Consider the following 7,423-nt stretch of genomic DNA (forward strand, 5'->3'; position numbering starts at 1 on the left):
GCTTCAGTGAATCCAACTGAAGAAGAGCAGAGTGAAGTAGATAGGGAAGTTAGGGAACTGGAAGAGATACCAGCAGAAGAAATTATGGATGAAGCTATTAGCCTAAATGCATTGTCAGGCACTGAAGTTCCAAATACCATCAAGTTAAGGGGGGAAGCAAAGAATAACAAGATCACTATATTGCTAGATTCAGGGAGTACTCATAGCTTCCTAGATCTAGAGACTGCTAGGAAGATAGGGTGCCAAATCATTGAGGTAGTTCCTATGAGGGTTACTGTGGCAAATAGGAATCACATCACTAGCTTACATTCTTGTCCTAGATTCAAGTGGAGGATATAGGGAGTGGAATTTGAGGATGCTGTGAGACTTGTCAGATTGGGGGAAATGATATGATATTATGAGGTGATTGGATGAAAGGGCATAACCATGTACTCTTGGATTTCATTGAGTATAAGATTCAGGTGACACACAAAGGTAAAAAAGTGGAACTTAAGGGCATTTACAATCAAGGAGAATTGAAAAGCATGACAGCAATGGGGGTGAAACAACTACTAAAGAAGGGGCAAGCCATCTAGGCACATCTCTTCACAATTTCAGCCTAAATCTGCAGAAGAATTACCTGCAGAAATTTCTAGAGTTTTGACAGACTTCAAGGATGTATTTGCTGAGCCTAAATCTCTTCCACCAAAAATAGGTCATGATCACCACATTCCCCTGAAAAGCAATGCCAATCCAGTAAGCTTGAGGCCATACAGGTATAACTACTTTCAGAAGAATGAAAATGAAAAACAAGTTAATGAAATGCTGACTAGTGGTATAATACAACACAGTCATTCCCCATTCTCTTCCCCAGTATTATTGGTAAAAAAGAAAGATGGTAGCTGGAGATTTTGTATAGACTATAGGGAACTTAATAAGCTGATAGTGAAGGATAAGTTTCCTATTCCATTGGTAGATGACTTAATGGATGAATTAAGTGGTTCTTGTGTCTATACTAAAATTGATCTTAGGGCTGGGTATCATCAAATTAGAATGGGTGAGGAAGACATGTATAAAACTGCTTTTAGAACACATTTGGGGCATTATGAGTTTAGAGTCATGCCTTTTGGCCTAACTAATGCCTTTGCCACCTTCCAAAATCTCATGAATCATATTTTTCAGCCATTTCTCAGAAAATTTGTGCTAGTTTTCTTTGATGATATTCTAGTCTATCGTCCAAACAACTATGTTCACATAATTCACCTTAGAAAGGTCCTGGAGATATTGAGAAAAGTGCAACTTTATGCTAAGCTATCTAAGTGCTCATTTGGGCAGAACAAAGTGGAATACTTGGGACACAATATTTCAGGAGAGGGTGTGGCTACTGACCCTTCCAAAATTGAGGCTATGGTTAATTGGCTTAGGCCAAAGACTATCAAACATCTAAGGGGTTTCTTAGGTCTTACAGGCTATTATAGGAGGTTTGTCAAGTCCTATAGAATTATCAGCAGACCTCTAACCAATTTCCTCAAGAAAAACTCTTTCCAATGGTCAGAGGAAGTAGAGATGGCTTTCCAACAACTCAAGACAGCCATGTCATCAGCCCTAGTGTTAGCCCTAGCTGATTTCACCAAGCCATTTATTGTGGAAACTGATGCTTGTTCTACTGGAATGGGAGCAGTACTATTAGAGGAAGGCAGACCATTGGTATATTTTAGCAAGGCCTTATCTCAGAACAACATGGGACTATCAACCTATGAGAAGGACTATTTGGTTGTACTAACAGCAGTAGACAGATGGAGGCATTACCTGATGGGAGGACACTTTATAATCAGGACAGATCATCAAAGCCTCAAATACTTATTAAAGCAAAAGATTACTATAGTCCTTCAGTAGAAAGGCCTCAACAAATTACTAGGCCTAGATTATGAAGTCCAGTACAAGAAGGGTACTGAAAATAGAGTTGTTGATGCCCTATCAAGTAGAGAAGAGGAAGAATCTATATTGTGTGTCATTACTACTGTTGAACCTACTTGGATACAAGAGGTAGCTCAGAGCTTTGATCATGACCCTATAGCTCAATAGCTACTGCTGGAGCTAATTGCAGACCCCTCAGGCAAACCTGATTATACTCTTCAACGGGGTATTATCAGGTATGACCAAAAGGTATGGATAGGAAGAGGAGCTGGTATGAGACTGAAGATATTTGAAGCCCTTCATCAGTCTCCTCTTGGAGGGCACTCTCGACGGCTGGGAACTTACTGGAGGATAAGGATTAGCTTTTATTGGCCTAATATGAAGACTGAGATCTCTAAATGGGTGGCTGAATGTGATACATGTCAGAGGATAAAGAATGAAAATGTCCACTCACCAGGACTACTACAACGTCTCCCAATTCCAGAAATGCCTTGGCAAGATATTTCCATGGATTTCATAGAAGGATTACCTTCTTCTGAACATAAGGATGTGGTATTGGTAGTTATTGACAGATTGACTAAATATAGCCATTTCCTAGCCTTGAATCATCCTTTTTCAGCTAAGGATGTAGCTAAATTAGTCCTACAAGACATCTATAGATTGCATGGGCTTCCTAAATCAATTCTTACTGATAGGGATACAGTATTTACCAATCAATTTTGGCAGCAGCTATTCAGGTCATTGGGAACTAAGCTTAATATGACTACAACTCACCATCCTCAGTTAGATGGTCAAACTGAACGACTCAATAGATGCTTGGAGACTTACTTAAGGTCTATGGTTTTTGCATGTCCTAAGAAATGGTGTAAGTGGATACCTTTGGCAGAAAGGTGGTATAATACCAACTACCATAGCTCACTCAAATTTACCCCTTTTCAAGCATTATATGGGTTCCCACCTCCACAGATTCCACTGGGATCACTACCCCACACTACACAATCTGTGAACTCGTACTTAGCTCAAAGACAACAAATGCTGGGGGTACTCAAGGAAAACTTAATTCAAGCCCAAGCAAGAATGAAGTTCTATGCAGATAGAAATAGGTTTGATAGAACCTTAGAGGTGGGGGATCTAGGCTATTTGAAATTACAGCCTTACAGACAGTCATCAGTAGCAGTGAGAAAGAATCTGAAGCTAAGTGCTAAATACTATGGGCCTTACAATGTACTACAAAATATTGGATCAGTGGCTTACCGTTTGGAGATGTCTTCGAGCTCACGGATCCACCCTGTCTTTCATGTTTCTCAGTTGAAGAAAAGGGTGGGACCTTTTATCACACCTCTGCAACAACCTCTTATTTATGATGACAATGGTCGTATTCTAGTTCAACCAGTGGCTATACCGTAGGATTGTTAAAGTCAACAATGCAGCTCAGGCAAAAGTACTGATACAATAGGCCAATTTGGGACCAGAAGAAGTAACGTGGGAAGATTGGGGCTTTATCAAGGGGCAGTTCCCTAACTTTATTTCTCAATCTTGACCTTGAGGACATGGTCTGTGTTGATCGGGGAGGTATTGTAAAGATCATAGATGAAATTAGAAAGAGTGGAGGAATTTAGAAAGAACAGAAAAAGGAAATATGGTTAATGAATTAGGAAAGGGGCGGAGATTACTAAAGAGAGCTGAAACAATAAATGGACGGTGGAGATTAAAAGGGATCTGGGTTAATCCAAGGGTTGAGGTTGAGTCCAATCCAACTAAATAGTTAGTTGGGCCAGCCCACAATTCAGTTTTTTGTCAGTACTCTTCCAACTACTTTCTCTCTCTATCTTTCTCAATCTCTCTTCTCTCTTCTCTTTCATTTCTCAATTCCGCCATTAGTCTTCTTCTTCTTCTTCTTATTCCCTAATCTCATTTTCAGGTTAATTCATTCTCACATTGGAGCTACAAGCTGAGAGACGTGCACTGTCTTAGCTTACTGTATTTTTCTTCTAGTGATTGTAATAAGAATTCTCGATTGAAATCAATAAAGTACAGTTTGAGGTTTGATTTGATTTCCTTCTCTTAGTATATTACAAGTACCTTTTCTGCTGTAGATTAAAAACATAAAAGCATATTTTAATCGGCTTAAATGAAAATTTTAAATATAAAAGTATGTACAAAAAAATTCGTCTTAGATCTTGATCTAATTAAATTTGATTAAAATTTTCTAAGATTTTGACAAAATTAAAATCTAAAGTTCTTAGATTTTGATCAAATTTTTAATCGAATTAAACGAATTTTTTTAAATATAGATATATTTTTAAATATATTTAAAATTTGATCAAATTAAAATCTTTAGGCTAATTATTGATAATCTTAGAAATTCTATGTGGTTGTTATAAAAGGGTAATTTTACAAAGAGCGTACTACTATAAAGATGGGTATTACTGTTATAGGTAATAAGCTAATATAAAAAGATAAAATGTAACACAATAGATCGATTCCGAAAAAATATAACTGTTATAGTGAATAGCTATTATATAGTCTGATTGTATCTTCTTGGATGAGGCAAAATTAAGTAAAATATCAAAAACCAAAAATAATTAAGGTAAAAGAAAACCATATTAAATAAAGTGGTTATAAGGAAGAAAAATATGAGTATAACAGGCTACAACTGAAAAATAAAACAGGATGATAAAGCTTATAATAATATGCGGAGAAAACTTAATGGTTGTTTGAAGTTGATATATGAATAATGTTTGTACCAAAAAAAATCTTCAATACAACATGACTTTTGGTTTCCTGAATAGGCTTTAAGTTTCAAGACCCAAATTACTACCCATGATCGTAATAGTATTTAGCCTCACCAGCTAAGCCAACAATCATAATCAACCAAAGCAAGACAAATAAAGGATAATTCGCTATCAAGATATAGATAAAACATAAAAAAGTCTTAAAACATCAACCAAATACGAAAAATATAATAACATTATCCTAAAACGAGGTAATAAGAAGTAATGAGAAACTAAATAGAGTACAACTAAGTTTCAAATATAAAAATACTATCTGAACCAAACAACAGTAAAATGGATAAGAAGGGGACTCCATAAGCTGCGAATCAAGAGTAGCAGCTCACCACGAAGTCTCTAATCAGTTGTTAAGCACTGCAATGATCCAATCCATTATTTTACTTTATAGATCCCCGTTTCCTAAATAAGACTCCCCGTGTATTCTTTTACTATTTTATGACCTGCGGAGATGGCTGGTTTAGGTTTGGAAGGCTTCGGGTTAAAATCAGAATATTTAGTTCCCTAATAGTGGTCTATTATGGTAAGTTTTACTTGAGTCAATATTTTGAGTAAACTATCTCGGAACCAGGATTTGATGGTCCCAATAGGTTCATATGATAATTTTGGACTTGGGCGTCTACTCGGATCGGGTTTTGGATGATCCGAGAGCGTTTCGGCCCTTAATATTGAAAGTTGGCGCATTGAAGGTTTTTCAAATTCTTTGAGTTTAGTTTGGAGTATACTTTGGTGTTATCGAGGTCCGTTTGGGATTCCGAGCCTAAAAATATTTTTGTATGGTGATGTATGACTTACACGCAAAATTTGGCGTCATTCCGAATTGATTTGATAGGAATCGGACACGCAGAAGTGTTTTTAGAAGTTTTTGAGTTTCATGTTGAATCCATGCATTTTGAGTCTGCAGGCAGATCCACAGAAGCAGACCAGTAGAAGCGACTCCCCATCCATAGAAGCAAGGAAGCTGGAGGCAGTGGGAGATCACAGAAGCGACCTTTTGACCACACCTGTGGTTCAGCAGATGCTATCAAGTGGCCACAGGTGTAGAAGCCGCTGGGCAGTGATGGATTTTAATCCCAGACTTAGGCCATTTTTTCACACATTTTCATTTGGTCTTGGGAGATTTTGAGAGTACATTAATGGGGGATTCTCATCTACAATACAAGGTAAGCAAACTCCACCCATTTTCAAGTTAAATACACAGATTAGAAGTAGATTGAAAGATGAAAAATATATGAAACCTGTGGGATTTGTTAAGAGCATAGGGTTTTGGTAAATTTGGGATTTGATCAAGAATTGTATGGTGTAAATGGGAAAAAATTATGTATTTGAGTTAGGAAGTTCATGGATAACAATTATATTAAAAAAAAATCGAAATCCGTACACGTGGGCCCTGGGTGAACTTTATTAAACATCCAAATTTAGTTGGGTAACTACTATAAAATCTAAAATATGAACTTTTGAGCATATTTTACTAGTTTATATGACTTTTGATTTGTTTCGAAGTCCTCGGCATTGTTTAAAGGGTTCTAGTGAGGTTGGAGAGCCGGATTGAGGACATGGAATCGAGGTAAGTCTCTTGCCTAACCTTGTAAGAGAGAACTTATTCCATTAGGCATATTATTATTGTGTGCTACTTTGTGTGGAGCTATGTACGCATGAGGTGACGAGAGTCCGTACGTAGCTATATTTAATGATATGTCCGAATAGACTTAGATTCACATCATACTTTTAATTGTACTATTTATGTGTATCATGAGTATTAATTGTCTTAATTAGAGCTGAGACTGGGAATTTAAATTGGAATTATTGACTTAGCTTCTTATTTCAGAAAACTGGGGAATACTTAATAAACCATGAAAATCCATGTCTTCTCGTCTCGCAAGTACTTCCGCAAGCAAGGTAAATTTCTCTACTCTAATGGGATCGGGCCATTCACCTCAGCAAATCTATAACACTACTCTTATGGGATCGGATCATTCGCTTGGCAAGATGATAACACCACTCTTATGGGATTGGGTCGTTCGCCTCGACAGTATGATGGTAACATTATTCTTATGGGATTGGGTCATTCGCCTCAGCAGTACTGAGTACCCCTATTCTTATGGGATCGGGCAATTCGCCTTGACAACTTCATGCTTAATAATTGAAATGGGTTGCGGTTGGGGTATAATTGAGTTAGCGCCATTACAACCAGTTATGATATGCTGGTGATGTGATACGAATCACTGATTGTATTTATTGTAGTTGCTCTTATTTATTTCATTGATACTTGTTGTACACTCACCATGTCTGCTTTATGCACTTATATTAATATTATTTGGCCTCTAGTAAGTGTCAAGTCAATCCCTCGTCACTACTTCTTTGAGGTTAGACTATATACTTAGTGAGTACATATTATTTCCCGTACTCAGGCTAAACTTTTATACTAACATGCAGGTGCTTAGACAGGTACTACCAACAGTCATGCGAGCACGTAAACAATCATTTATGGAGACTTAGTGGTGAGCTGCTTGCCTTGCTACGATCCGCAGCATCGGAGTCTCCCTCTACCTTCTTTACTATTATGTCTATCACTTTCAGAGAAGAGTTGTAGTAGTTTGTAAATTCTCTAGATTTCTCATGCACTTGTGATGCCATATTTTGGGGGATCATTAGCGTTTATGTACTGTTGCATTTATCATTTCATTCTCCACTATGGATGTTCTTACTATGACGGTACTTTGTTTCAAAGAGATGTT

The sequence above is a fragment of the Nicotiana tabacum genome, chromosome 22, assembly GCF_000715075.1.
Source record: "Nicotiana tabacum cultivar K326 chromosome 22, ASM71507v2, whole genome shotgun sequence".
Lineage (NCBI taxonomy): Eukaryota > Viridiplantae > Streptophyta > Magnoliopsida > Solanales > Solanaceae > Nicotiana > Nicotiana tabacum.